Source organism: Notothenia rossii (genome assembly GCF_949606895.1).
Source record: "Notothenia rossii genome assembly, chromosome: 10".
Lineage (NCBI taxonomy): Eukaryota > Metazoa > Chordata > Actinopteri > Perciformes > Nototheniidae > Notothenia > Notothenia rossii.
The window spans coordinates 31,927,362-31,943,617 of record NC_136908.1 but is presented as its reverse complement, the minus strand read 5'-3'; positions in this window follow the sequence as shown (position 1 = coordinate 31,943,617).

The following is a 16,256-nucleotide window of genomic DNA, read 5'->3' as shown; positions in this document are numbered from 1 at the left end:
CCGCTTATTACATGGCCACATTCTCAACAAAGTAACGACATGACTCCCAATATTAATTAAAATGCTTTTATGGATTTAGAAAATGTTTTTATTGATTTAAAAAATAGTTGTATGTATTGATTTAAATTGACATGCATCTGCTAAGAAAAATAGTCCGTTGTTACCGTTTTTTAAACAGTCTGAATGAAACGGCAGCTCTCAGCTGTGTATTTACACAACTAATGGCCCATCAACCACAGCTCTCTCCCCCCATCCCCCCCTGATCTTTCTTCTCCAGCAGCTAAATTAACAGTAGGTTACTCTGAGTGACCATAGACTGTATGTGACAAGTTTACAGTTAGTGACGTAACAACACCATAAAAGCTGGTGGGTTGAAAGCAATACGGGAGGTAAAAATAACTAGATTAATTGTGATTTATTTATTGTGGCTTTTATGTTTTTAGGTATAAAATGTTATGTAATTCAGGCTTATAGTTCACCCTTCTCTAAAAGCCTTCAACAATGACAATATTCATTGTAATTTAATTAATCCTTCCAACAGACATTGTAAAAAATAGCCTACTGTAAGTTAAGAAATCATTTCAATATGTACATCTTCTGATGTAAAAACAATAACATTATAAATAGTAACATAGCTGAACATGGTATTGCACATTTAGCTTTGATTGTTACTGACCTGAGATGTTTTTATTACATGAATTAAGGTGACTGAGGCTTTTTAACATACAGGGATGCAAACTCATCAGGTATGAAAAAGGTGACAAGGATCCGAGCCCCCGGCTCCCCCACCCCACGGAATGACAGAGGATTTTAGCAGTCAGAACAACTAAAGCAGCAGTGTTAATAATAACAGAAACGCCAAAGAGTCACATCTAATAGAAATATATAAAAGCATTTATTTTAAATTGTGTAGCAGTCAGTTTATAATTTTGGCAGCACTGTTGAGCATTTTGAAAATGTATTTTCTTGCCTCTGTGCAAGGCTTAAGTCTTTTTATCTTTATAGCCACATGGTGTAAAGTAACTAAGTTCATAAACTCAACAAGTACTATACTTGGGCACAATTTTGAGATACTTGTACTTTATTTAAGTATTTCAATGTTTTGCTACTTTCTTCTTCTACTCCACTACAGTTCAGAGGTACATGGTGTACTTTGACTCCACTACATGTATTTAATACCTTTAGTTACTTCACAGATCTGGATTAATTAAGTGAAATATAATCAAGTGTTAAATCAGACTTTAGTTCCACCTGGAGTAAATCCACAAGCTACCCTGCAGTATACAAAGTCATTCAAACTAGCTGCACCTTTACCAGCTTTGAGAACACTTTCATGATCAATCATTATAAAACATATCATATCTATTATTCTGAAATGGACCAATCTGCACAATGACTACTTTTACTGTCGCTACTTTCACTATATTTTGATGATAATACTTTTCTACTTTTACTTGATGAACATTTTGAATGCAGGACTTTTACTGTAACAGAGTATTCCTACACTCTGGGACTATTACTTTTACTCAATTACAAGATCTGAGTACTTCTACTTTTACTCAAGTACAAGACCTGAGTACTTCTACTTTTACTCTAGTACAAGATCAGTGTGCTTCTACTTTTACTCAAGTACAAGACCTAAGTGCTTCTACTTTTACTCAAGTACAAGATTTGAGTACTTCTACTTTTACTCTAGTACAAGATCTGTGTGCTTCTACTTTTACTCAAGTACAAGATTTGAGTACTTCTACTTTTACTCTAGTATAAGGTGACCAGATTTTCAAAATGAAAACCGGGGACATTTTGAGTTTTGCGGTCAAAATCTCATTAACATATCCACATTTCTTCGCTGTTAAAGAAAAAAGGGGGACAATTCTGGTTCAATGTAATTCGAAAATGTTAACTGTTGTGCTGTAATAAACTGATGTGTAGACATACTGATACAACTGTGTACTAACTAATTACCATAAATGCACTAACTAATTAATGAAATCTTTCCAAAAATCTGATTTCAATACCATGGTGGTACCAAGTGCGGAGTAAAGTATTAACTCACTTATTGAGTTTTCCATAGTTAATAACAAAAAATGTTCAAACTACATAGGTTATAGCCTCAAGTTTATTTGATAATTAACATATGTACAAGATATATAGAGACAACAGACAAGTAACACTAGCAGAATGACACACTATCAAAGACACTTCAACAGAGAGACACAACTGTCAAACACAATATGACAGACAACACTGACAGACACACTGGGACAAACAGATAAAACAAAGCCAGAACTGTCCCATCTGTATCTGTCCTGGTATTCTGGATGGAATAAGATCAAAAGAGAACATGAGAAAAGGAAAATACTGAGATAATACATGTAAAATACTTAACAATATAATAAATAAGATGAGATTTCTAAGTACATAAAAACTTCTACTAACCTAATCTCTGTACTTTTCAGAAGAGTGAATTTTCTTCAAGATTGCTTTGTCTTTGGCCAGCTTCTCCATGAACTCCTGGCAGGGGAAGTTGAAGTTTGTTTTCACAACAAGCATGGCCTTGATGGTAGGAATAGTGAACCTATTTCTTGCTGCTGTCCATACATCATTCATTTGGGAGAACACTCTTTCAACTGGTGCATTACTCCCAGGTAGGCACATAACCACCGACGCTAACCTTGCCAGGTTATTGAATGGGATTTTGTTGTCTTGGAAGTGGGTAACCACCTTGCTCCATCTGTGATTAAGCGGTGTCTCAGATTCTTTCCACTCTTCAAGTGTTCCTCCCTTCAGGAACTCATGCAGGCCAGTGACCTCATCAAACAATTCATCCTCATTGATCTTGACATTGGGGCATTTTTCTTGCAGTGTGGCCGCTGCCTTCTGAATCTCTTCACGCTGAGGTTGCCTTTTCAGAAGGAGACAATGCAAATCCTTGAGATCATCTGTGTGCTTTCCCCATGCTTGCAAGTAGTTGACAGCTGTAGTGAAGAATGATTGGGATGTTTTGAGAAAGCTCTCTTTTTTCATTGCTCCATTTTCCTCCAGTTCTCTCAGAAGCCCTCGGACCAAAACTGGAATGAAGTTATCGTCACTTCTTGCAGTCAACTTTGCCTCAAAGCTTTTCAATATTGCAGCTGACTCCACAGCACAGCGGTCTTGGCCTTCAAGCATTTTGATTGTGTCACTGAATATGGACAGGTTTCCATGGACAAAGGCCAGCCAAAGTTCAGTCAGAGGATCTTGGAATATTTTTTGCAGGACAGCTGGGCACTTTTCTTCAGAGAGGAAAAATGATTTCAAGGGCAAATACATGTTCAGCACTCTCTCTAGAGCTGGGAGCATAGACAACCAGCGAACATTGCAGTGTCTTAAGATGTTATGGTACTCCTGGCCAACAAACTCACAAAAGCCCTTTAGTCTTTCTACTCTGACGGTGAAAATGTGAAAATAACCAAATATCTTTGTAAGAAGGTACTCAACATCAAGGGGAATCATATCCAAAGCTGTTCTGGCCATGTTATGAATAATGTGTGCAGGGCAACCTAAGCCAATGACCTCCCGCTGCAGAGCATTTTTAACTTTGGTATGGACATTGACCCTCCCCAGTCTATTCAGTCCTCCAAAATTTGTATTTGTGTTGTCAGCAGAGAATGCCACAACTTTGTTTTCCAGGTTGAATTTTTGGATAACACCAAGGACCTCAGCTGCAATTTCCTCTGCTGTTTCTCCTTTGAGTTCAACAAAATCGAGTAGTTTTGTTTCCACTGATGTGCTATCATGTATCTTACAATATCTTACTAATATTGGCAGCAGCTTTACATGTCCATGATTGGATGCATCAATGGACAGAGACACAAATTCCACCTGGTCTAGGTCCTGTGTTACCAAGGTAGTTGCCCATGGTGCTAAACACGTTACTCACTATGGCATCGCATTTTGTCCTAGCACATGTACATTTTGATTCATAAAGCTTCCTTGTCAGTTGTGCTGTGCAATCCATAGATCTGAAACTATGATTGTGTCGCAAAGTGTGGTATGCAAAGACAGCTTCCTGCACAGCTAGATCGTATTCTTCCTGGGAAGGGTCTACCTTCTTGAAGAATGTGGTGACAGAGGGCACACCAGCACGGGCAATGAGAGAGGCTTTATTCTTTTTTGTCTGTTGATGTTCTATTACTGCTGTTCTTCCTCCACTGGCAACTGAAAATGTTGAATTACAAATGGTACAGTAAACCATTGTATCATCTTGACCACCTGGGCGTATGAATGAAAATTCTTTCCTCATATTGTCATTTAAGTGACATTTTCGTTTCTTGGAAAGAGCCATTGCACATTTTTTTCTGCTCTTTGTCACTATCCTTGTATACTCTTCGTACTCTGTTAACTTTTTCTTCCCCTCCAAACTTTCTCCCTTTTCTTCTCTTTCTTCCTTTCCTTCTCTTCCTCACTATTGTACAATGTCTTTGCTTCTTTATCTTTATTCCGGTTTTTCCCTTCTCATTCTGTTCTTCCTCTCTGATATTTAAAAAGAGATAGTACATTATTAGATACACTTGGGTTAACAGTCACATTGTTTTTGTCAATTTATAAATGTCATTCTGCTACTCCATTGAACCACTGATTCAACTTACCCCAAGTCCCATGGTTCACTTTTCCCCATAGCCACCATTTTAGAAAAAAATAGCCTAGCTTAAAAATTCAGAGTCATCTTTATCTTAATGATTCACATGGTTTAATACGCTGCCAACACATCAACATATACAATAATATATGTTTTTAAACCAGGATACATTTTGTTTGACATGACAGCCGATATAGCTGACATCTAGAAAATGTACTTTGACAAGCAAAAAACGTTTTTTTGTAAAAATGTTTACTTACCAGACCACAATGAGCATCTCTCTGTCACAGCCAAAGAGAAATGGGAGGAGCTTGCATAATTTCTGGTCACGTGATTACAACTATAAAGCGTTGCCTGGTTACAGGGGGTGGTTGGCTCAACTTACCCCCTTCTCCCCTACACAGAAGAAGAAGACGAAGAAGACGCAAGAAGAAGAAGAATAAGAAGAAGAATGCTACAAACACGCACAACACGATTGAGCCGTATACTGTTTACCAAGTGTTTCCTTTCATGAAACGTTTTATTTCACCTTGCTATGTGTTTTTAACGTATATTAAAAAACGGGGACATTTCCGGGGACAGTTTCAACCGGGGACAGGCCAATAAAAACGGGGACTGTCCCCGGAAAACGGGGACGTCTGGTCACCCTACTCTAGTACAAGATCTGTGTGCTTCTACTTTTACTCAAGTACAAGATCTGAGTACTTCTACTTTTACTCAAGTACAAGATCTGAGTACTTCTACTTTTACTCAAGTACAATATATATATACTTATACCACCTCTGTTTATAGCCTATGAAAAAAACTATTAGAAATAGAAGGCTAAAGCTAACGTTCGCAGATAGTGACAATGTATGCTAGCTAGCTAGCTCAACGATTCCTTAAATAATATTGCCACAGAAAAACTTTTCAGTTCACATCATGCTCTGCCGCTCCGACAGGGAGCTCTGCTCTGAACACCTGAACGGCCCTTTCTAACAGCTGTTCACCAGCGGTCCAGTCTGTGCCACAGTGACTCCGGACGCACAGTTAATATTAACGAACGCACCCGTAGGTAATATAGCTGCTGAAGCTAGACCATCATCTCGGAGCAGCAGAGCCTTATTATACATCCATGAGCAGAGCCGACAGGCAGGAAGACTCGAGCACACAGCTCGTACTTCATTATAATATATAAAAAAAGAACACCATGCGTGTCATGATGGCACATAACAGCTCACGGCCGCAGATTACTCCGGGTCCCAGCCCCCCCCTTACCCCAAAAATATTTGTATTGCAGATCTACATGAATCACACAAACGACTTATTTTGGATTCAAAACGGCGAATTTCGCCGAAAGGTGACAAGTTTGCATCACTGAACATAGACAGAGCACAACTGAAACATAACATCTGAGATGTAACAACATATTACACTTTTCGGGGATGCTTGGGATGTGAGGAGTGAGGGACACGGCTTAGAACGGGCGTGTCGCCTGGCAGGACAGGAGAGTGTGTGCACCAGTCTGCCTTGATCTATGAATTCATGTCCGTGACACTCACTGCTGCCCACAGCTGTTTTATAGAAGGAAATTCCTTCACTTCATGAAAGTGTTTTAACCACACACACCTCTACACACACATGACGGGTGTTATTTTCCCCATAAGGAACAAGTCGCTGCAAATTATCCCGCTTATTACACGGCCACATTCTCAACAAAGTAACGACATGACTCCCAATATTAATTGAAATGCTTTTATGAATTTAGAAAATGTTTTTATTGATTTAAAAAATAGTTGTATGTATTGATTTAAAAAATAGTTGTATGTATTGATTTAAATTTACATGCATCCGCTAAGAAAAATAGTCCGTTGTTACAGTTTTTTAAACAGTCTGAATGAAACGGCAGCTCTCAGCTGTGTTTTTACACAACTAATGGCCCATCAACCACAGCTCTCTCCCCCCCTCCCCCCTTGATCTTTCTTCTCCAGCAGCTAAATTAACGGTAGGTTACTCTGAGTGACAAGCTTACAGTTAGACACAACACTGTAATTGCAAGTGACCCTCAGTTAGTTGACTTTTATGTTCAACTGCTAAATTCGTTACTGATAAAAAAGGGCTAATTACCTTAACACTAGAACCGCCAGAGGTTTTTGTATAGGCCTACCTAAACCCGTCAAATCCCGCTATTAGAATGCAATTTTTAACAACATAGGGTGCTGCATAACACACTTTCAGGAAAAGTCACGTACCGGGAGACTTTAATATTTTATTGAAAAAAAGTTACATTGCACATACACAACCCACATCACACAAATTGACCCGATTGGCGGTTCTAGTGTTAAATAAACTCACTAATTAATGAAACCAGTTCAATATGCATTATTCTTATTCTTATCATTCTTTATGAGCGCAGAAATAGTCTTAAAATCAGATCTGTTTTTTAAATGAAATCTGACGGCAGGCAGTTAGCTCTGATCACCTATGATAAATGCGCCGCACCTAATCGCTGGCCATTCAGCCACAGACACTGTTCGAAATGGGGGGGAGCTAGGGGGAGCTTGGCTCCCCCGAAGAGGGAGGGAGCTCCCCTGAAGGCTGACTTTGAGATAAATAGGGGGAGCCCAAAACAATCGTGCATATTTGTGTCACACAGATTAGAAATGTTGAGTTTCTGTAAATAACAGTTCTTGAAATAAATAATAGTTATTGTTCATTACAGTTTCTGAATATTTGTTTTATATTTGTGAATATGTCTGGGTGTTGCCATCTGTACGTGGCGGCGCTGCATTCTTACTTACGTTGCTATGGTTATGGTGGTGATGCCGGCGCGGTATTTGAAATGTTCATATTGATATTTTTTTAACTCTGGCTGTGTAATAAAAAAATATGGCAAAACGAAAACAGCCAAGTGTCACAGCTTTTGGATTCACAAGCAAAGAAGCGAAGGAGTCTAAAAATGACAACGTGAACGGAAAACAACTTTTAGTTGGCCGGCTGTAAGCGGCGTTAGGATCGAGCTTGACAGCTCCACGGTAATTCGAAAACTGACAGAGCTCCCTCTATACAAATCAAACTGTAGACGGTGTGAAAGCACCTCTTGTTTTAAATAATGGTCGGAATGTGACCTGTGAGCCTTCTGAATTACCGTCGGACAGCACATTCTAAACTAAAATGTTCAATCAATAAAGTAACATCTTATCTTATCGTAATAATATCTTCATATTAATAATAAATCATACAGTATGTGTCCGAAAGGGAGCAGGAGGAAGCAAACACAAAAATATACTGCATATTAAAGCAAACGATTGTAAAGGTTAAAGTATGAGCATAACAAATAAAGAAGTGTAATGTAAACATTTACATTATGATTATTTAATATATAAAGACTATATATTATTGAATTACAAGATTAGATATACTTTAGTTGATCTAAAATATTGATGTGTTCAAATGCTCTTCAAAACACAACTGAAAGTCCATGAAACTTGTCTTTCTGTATTTGTGAATGAAGCGCCATCTCCTGGTTAAAACCTGAAATTGAAAATCTGGCAACGCCCTCTTGGAAAATAGTGAGAGGGCTTAACATTCCTCTATACTGGTATTTTGCAGGTAGTAGGCAGGAAGCTGTAAGCTGGAGTCCGAAATTCAGTGCTACATCTGTACAAGACTTCATCCCCAAAGTGATAGAAACATTCTGTCAGAGGAAGGACCGCCGTGCCGCTTTTCTTTTCGAGTGGGCCTTCAGCTTTGGTAAGTTCATTTATGTCATATATTTTGTTGATCTTCTGTGTTTTGCCTCTGCTGGATCGATTGATATTGTGACCTCGGTGATGAGTGTCTTTGTTTTCCTTATATTTACAGTCCATGGTGTTTTAATGCTAAAGCATTACGGTTGTTGTTATTGTTAAGAATTGCTTTGTGATGGTGCCCTTTACTCCATGTATTAAGGTGCATTACAATATGACATCCCCACGCTGTGTACGTAAATGTATGCGCTCACAGTGTTGCTCCGTGTGGTCTTCAGTATGTAATTTGCCTCAGGATACTGAAATCTGTATTTTTTCAATCTTTTTTTCCTTCTAATTTGTTATTCTTTTCAAAATAACACACTGTTATTTACTCACCAATAACACACAATTATCCTTGTTTTTATTTATTTGTTTAATTCCATAATCTCTGGCTTTCTTGGTGTCCCTCAGGAACTGAATTTCAAAATTAAAATAACAGGAAACAGACATAGGCATTTCGAGCGATTACCCAAGATCCTCAGCTATGGTTTAAGCTCGCTGATTGGATGTTTTAGCCGCAATGCATGTTGGGATTTGGTGTTTATACGATATGAAATCGGAAAAACATTTTAAAAGAATAAAACTTGATTCCTAGTGTTCTTGCTTTTCTCTTTGAAAGTCATCACATAACGGCATTGTAATACACGGTTCGGCTGCATTACATATTACAGATCTGCCGTAGTTCTTTATTTATAAGGCCCTGATGAGGAGACCTTTGGAAAAACTGGAAGAAATGCCGCCGAAACTCAATACTTGACGTGGATCATAAATATATCAACAATTAAACAACATCTTCAATTTCTCTTCACACAATACGTCTCCTCGCAGTATCAACACTAATTCGGCTGACTTTTACATTTGATCTAATTCATAGATAGGTTATATTTACACAGAACCGGCCCGACCCATTAAGCGACGTAAGCGGCCGCTTAGGGCCCCACACCCACTAAGGGGCCCCCCTAGCAAAACAAATAAATAATATTAAAATTAAACAACGAGAAAAAAAAAAAAAACTCAGTACACCGTCGCCGTGATAAGTATGTTTCATTAATTGTGTTAATATGCCTAGATTGCCTACTCTCAAAGTCATGTATTATATTATCGAGTCAATAATATAATACATTAACCGTGCTTTACCTGAACCTCATCATGACTAAAAAACACGAGATTAACCTTGTTAATTACACAACATTGATTGGTTTAAATTGTGTGCAATGCTTTTGTATTTTTCCACTTCGATTCAGAGACACAAATATTTTTTCGGAGTAAAGGATGGCAGAAGACACTACACTACCCAGAATCTCCAGCTATCGTTTATGACTACACCATGTGCTCTGTTTGACAAACCCCGTGATTAGTTCTCAAGCTCTGTGATTGGTTGACCTCCAACTGCATTCCATATGAAATTTTTTTTTTGTAAAAGATAAAATCATACTTTATTCAGCAGTGCTTGCTTTACTCTTTGAAAGTCATCACATGAATGCATTGTAATAAATGGTTCGGCTGCAGTAAATATTACACATCTGTCGTAGTTCTTTATTTTTATTTATCTACAGAGATCTACCGTTCAGTTTTAATTTCACAATAAAGTTAGTGGTAATATTTTGTTTTGATATTATTGTTTTTTATTAACTACTAGACCGCTGGGTCATGTTAAGACCATATTTTCTGTGTTGCTGTGGGTTTTTTCCATCGCTTTTGTGTTACACATATCAAAACAATAACTAAATATAGTCATCGTAAACTAAACCAGAAACAGCAGTATATTTTATTTTGTTAACACTGTAAACTTGACAGCTTTTTAACCCAAACCACCTACTGGTTAAAGCACGTTATTACACGTTTAGAGTAATGCAATGCAGGTAGATTGTGTTGCTTTTTAATAACTGTTTAAAATGCCTTTTTCTTGATGTCTTTCATTTTTGTAAAGCACTTTTGAATGTGTTATATTTTATGAAAACATTTAAATATTAAGAGTAAACAAAATAGGAGGAAAGTAGAAGGTCAATGATAGAAATATAGAATAGAAAATATCAAGAAGATACTGTAAATGGTATCTAGAATAATAATACATGGGACTTGTATAGCGCTTATCAAGAAACTCAAAGACGCTTTGACAGAGAATAAAAAAACAAACAAAAAAACAAAGAAATACAAAAAGAGATAAACAAAACAAAAAATAGGGGGGGTGGTGGTCAGTGGTTGAATGCAGTGTTGAACAGGTGGGTTTTGAGTGATGTTTTGAATGCTGTGAGGGAGGAAGAATCTCTGATGGATTGGGGTAGTGAGTTCTCATTCATAACACTCCGTTCGATGTCTCACTATGGGATGCGCCTCAACGCGTATGCACCAGAAGCATCAATCTCATTACGCCAATCCTGATTGGCTGGTGATCTTGACGCCAACGTCAGGGAATCCACCAACCCTATAAGTAGCTTGCGCCACGACGCAGGCGTCATTCAAACACCTCTTCTCGCTTCGGAGCACATCTCGAGAAAGATCAGTAGCTAGCTAGCTTAACGGTCCACAGACTGATTTACGAAGCTAACCTTCGGTCGACGGACGCTCGCCAGCTACTTTTGCTTCGCACGGGAATTCTCTTTATTAACACTCCAGTTAATATCAGAATCTACCCTGCCGTTTTTTTCCAACAGATAACGGTAAGGTTCTGGATTTTTTCCCGCAAACGGTAACACGCCTGTTGCTCGTTTGTCCCTTCTACGCCGCACCAAGGCTAGCTAGGATGGACTCTTCCCTCCCTCACACCAGAGGAGACGGAGTGTCGGAGGCTCGGCTCTGCGGCTGCGGGCTGAAGATATCGAGTACTGACTCACACCAGGTCTGCTCGTCTTGCCTCGGGCTGCAACATGCCCAGGAGGCTATCGACACCCCCGGCGCGTGCGGGCATTGTTCCCGCTTTACCGCCAAACACCGCCGCCGACGGCTAGCACGCCAAGCTAGCATGCCGGTCCGAGACCTCCTCATGCCTGTAAACTCGCCGGCCGGTGAGCAGGGCATGGTGGCGACCGCCACGGGTGCCGGGTCCCGCGCTGTGTCAAGCTGGGACTCGGTGGCGGCGACAGCCGCGGGAAGGGGGCCCCGTGCTGTGTCAAGCTGGGGCTCCCAACTGGACCTCACCATGGTCTCACCTGCGGAGGGTGTCCTGGAGCTGGACTATGAGGAGGAGGAAGGAGAATACGCCCCGGAGTTTCTTCTTTCCGACTCAGACGAGGGCGAAGATGACATCTTCGTCTCGTCTGCCCAGGCTGCCAAGCCTGGGGCCATGTCCGCCTCCCCGGGCGAAGGCGAGCCACCGCTCCCCCGCCTCAGCATGGACCTGCAGGCCGTGTGCCAACGCGCTGCATCCAAGCTGGACATCCCCTGGCCTGAAGCGGCCAGAGAGCCCTCCAGGTCTAGATACGAGGGAAAGAATTTGCCCCAAGCAGCGAGGCTGACCAGGCAACTTCTCCCCGTATTTCCAGAGCTGCAGGACGAGGTGTCGGTCTCCTGGAGAGACCGCCCCTTCAGCAGCAAGGCCCCAATCCAGGGAGCCTCCTCTCTGGACTGTGAGGGCATGGAGAAGCTCGGGTTACTCCGCATGCCTCCTATGGAGCCGCTTGTGGCAGCCCACCTCCAACCGCGGTTGTCGGCGGCCCCGAGCAGGAACCCCACACTGCCGACAAAGGCGGACCGGTTCCAGTCCGCAATGACTGAACGGGCCTACAAAGCGGCTGCTTTGTCCGTCAGGGCGCTGAATGTCTCCTCCATGCTAACCGCGTACCAAGCGGAGCTGTGTGCGGACATGACGGTGAAACCTGAACCGGCCGTGTGGGAGGAGATCATGGCGATCACAGACATTTGCCTCCGCGTACAGCGCTGTGCAGTCCAGGCCACAGGCAAATCGCTAGGGATGATGGTGGTGCAGGAGAGAGCCAGATGGCTGAACCTGACAAACCTCCCCGACCGGGAAAAGGAGGACGTGTTGGACATGCCAATCGTCCCTGAGGGGCATATTCGGCTCCGCTCTTGCCTCCATGCAACAACGGTGTGAGGCCAAGAAGAAGGAGGATGAAGCTCTCCAGCTTTGCCTCCCTCGGAAAGCCCAGCCGCCGGCCCCAACGGTCCTGCGACGGACCTTCTCCCAGGCTACCCCGCACTCGGCCCTGTTCAAGGTCCCGAGATGGCAGAAGCCACAGCCCGCCCCCGGTCTCCCACCGAGACACGAGGCGCGGACGAATTGGCCAAGAAAGTCCCCGGTCCCGGCAGCAGCCACACAGGCGCCGCCGACCCAGACTTTCAGTCACCAGGCGAGGAAGAAGAAGAGGGCAGCCTGACAGCCTTCCCTCCCCCCCTCGGGGAAAGGGCTGGAGGTTTCCTGTTCTCTTTCAGCCCTGGATCGTGTTCCGCACGTATCCAGCACCCATGTGTTTCCGGGGGACAACCACGCTCCCGCCTTCCAGCCGCCTCGGGTGATGACTGCACGTCATCCTCCAGTTCGCGCCATGAGGGAAGCAGACTTCACAACACTGACAACAGTTCCTGCCAGTCGTTCAAGTCACACAAACACACACAAGGGTCTAAAAATAAAATGTTTGCCACTGTTGCTTCCAGGCTTAAAGCCAAGGGCACAGTCGAAAATATTAAAAAGACAAATAATAATGTCAATAAACAGTCAAGTGACTGCCCCGCTTCTGAGAGTGGCTATGAACGCCTCTCTCGGAATGCGGACGGTGGCCGGGTCTGTGAACGCACCATCACCGCGCGCATGCGCAGTGTCGACCGAGGTTGTCACCCTAGAGCGCCACCGTGTTCAGACACTAGAGGGCGCCATAACACAACCAATGCGGTCACAGGGTGCAGACAACAGAGATATGGTGACATCCCTGCTCGCTCTGAGGAGCGAAAGGTGGAAAATGCTCACATGCTCTGCTTGGGTTTTCAAGACGATATCACGGGGCTACAGACTCCAATTCGCTGTCACCCCTCCTCGCTTCTCGGGCATTGTGAAATCACATGCCCGGGGAGCGTCGGCTCACATTCTAGAGCAGGAGATTCTCTCGCTACTAGAAAAGAAAGCCATATCCATCGTACCCTCCAAACGGAGTCAGAGCGGCTTCTATTCCAAATATTTCCTCGTTCCCAAACGGGGAGGGAATGGAATTCGCCCCATCCTAGATTTAAGGGCTCTGAACGGGTATCTCAGAAAATACAAATTCCGGATGCTCACTCACACATCCCTGCTGCGTCTCGTGCGTCAGGACGATTGGTTCACATCAATCGACCTGAAAGACGCGTATTTTCACATCCCAGTATATTATCCACACAGGAAATATCTGAGGTTCGCTTTTCAGGGTGTCTGTTACGAGTACAGAGTGCTTCCCTTCGGTCTGTCTCTCAGCCCACGGGTGTTTGTGCGATGTACGGAAGCAGCGATAGCCCCGTTAAGACAACAGGGTATTCGCCTGGCAACCTATTTAGACGACTGGCTCCTTCTGGCACAGTCGGAGCAGGAGGCTATTATGCAGACGAATATCCTCATGAAACACCTGCTCGACCTGGGTTTTGTAATAAACACAGAAAAGAGCATGTTGTCCCCAGCCCAGTCGGTGCTCTTCCTGGGTTTACGCCTGAGCTCGGTGCCCTTCACAGCCCGCCTGTCAGCGGAGAGAGTGAGAGCCTTCAGGGCTTGCCTCGCTCGTTTCCAGCCACGCAAATATGTTCTCTTCAGATCGTGTCTGCGGTTACTGGGGCTCATGGCGTCAGCCATCCTATTAGTACGTCTGGGCCGCTTACACATGAGGGAATTTCAGCGCTGGGTAGCTGCCCTCAGACTAAACCCTGCGCGTCATGGCGCGCGGAGAGTGATGGTCACTGTGCACTGCGTAACGGCGCTACGCCACTGGCTGCACCCGACTTTCCTGGTGCGAGGCGTGCCTATGGGTGCTGTCTTATCGCGGAAGGTGGTCACCACGGACGCATGTCTGACGGGCTGGGGGGGCATATACGAAGGTCGACCTGTGAGGGGTCTCTGGAGCAGAGACCTCCAACGGTCACACATAAATTATCTGGAGCTCTTAGCGGTGTTTCTCACCCTAAGACGCTTTCTGCCTTTTCTCAGGGGACATCATGTCCTCGTGAGGACGGACAATACGACCACAATATCGTATATAAACCGCCAAGGGGGTTTGCGTTCTCTACAGTTACACATGCTGGCACGCAAACTGATCTTATGGAGCTGCGGACGTCTCCTCTCTCTGAGAGCGACACACGTACCGGGAGTGATGAACCTCGGGGCAGATCTGCTGTCCAGAGGTGCACCACTATACGCAGACTGGACTCTACATCCAACGATTGTGAGTCAACTGTGGGTGCGTTACGGCCGGGCCGCGGTAGATCTGTTCGCATCAAAAGAAAATGCTCAATGTCAGTTGTTCTTTTCAATGCACGATCTAAATGCACCGTTAGGCGTGGACGCGCTCGCGCACGTTTGGCCCCCGGCCCTTCTGTACGCGTTCCCACCCCTGGCTCTAATACCTCCAACTCTGGCCAGAGTGAGAGAACAACGCCACACACTGATCCTGATAGCTCCACACTGGCCTGCAATGTACTGGCTGGCGGAGATATATCAGCTGCTGTGCGGACAGCCGTGGCAGCTCCCGCTACGCAGGGACATACTATCTCAGGCGGGGGGGATGATTTTTCACCCACACCCAGAGCGCCTGGCGCTATGGGCCTGGCCCGTGAGTGGTATAACCTGAGTACATTGGGGCTCCCTCAGGAAGTGATAAACACTATTCAGAGTGCAAGGGCTTCCTCCACCAGGTCTCTCTATGACTGTAAGTGGAGGGTGTTTGAGGAGTGGTGTCTTCAAAAGAAACACATCTCTTTTCAATGCCCTGTCGGTGTGATTCTATCATTTCTACAGGATCTGATTGATAAACACAGAGCTTTCTCCACGATCAAAGTGTACCTGGCTGCTATTGCCGCATGCCATGTGGGCTTTGGGGGAAAGACGGCTAGCCAACATCCCTTGGTCTGCCGTTTTATGAAAGGGGCTCGCCGGCTCCTCCCTGTTTCCAGGTCATTGGTGCCCCTGTGGGACTTGACAGTGGTTTTAGATGGGCTCGCTCGAGCTCCATTTGAACCCCTGGAAGACGCTGACATGAAGCACCTGTCACTGAAGACAGTGTTGTTACTGGCTCTGGCATCTGCCAAACGAGTCAGTGATATTCACTCGCTCTCTGTGCATCCTTCGTGTACTCAGTTTGCCCCGGGGCAAACGAGAGTATTGCTGAAGCCCAACCCGGCCTTTGTGCCTAAGGTGGTTGGCTCATGCACTCCCATTGACCTTGAGGCATTTCCTTCACCGCTAGGTTCCTCTGGGGAACAGCGGCCGAATTTGCTTTGCCCGGCTCGTGCTTTGCGCACTTATATGGACAGGTCGAAAGAGTTTCGGTGCAATGACCAACTCTTTGTATCTTGGGCTAACCCTCATAAGGGCAAGCCCGTTACCAGGCAACGGCTCTCCCACTGGATTGTGGAGGCGATTGCTCTGGCTTACGAGCCAGGGTTTGCAGGCACCAACGGGCCTGCGCGCTCATTCTACTCGTGGATTGGCTACATCCTGGGCTTTGTTCAAGGGTGTTTCCATTCAAGACATTTGTGCAGCAGCGAGCTGGTCCTCGCCGCTCACTTTTGTCCGCTTTTACAGGCTAGATGTTTCTGCTCCAAGTGTGGCCCGCGCAGTGCTGGGCCCCGTATTGGGACAGGGTTCTACCTGTTAAGTTCTGTTTTTGTGTTGGTGATTTTCGAGATAAGCATGTCTGGCAATGCGGGAGTCTCAATATCCCATAGTGAGACATCGA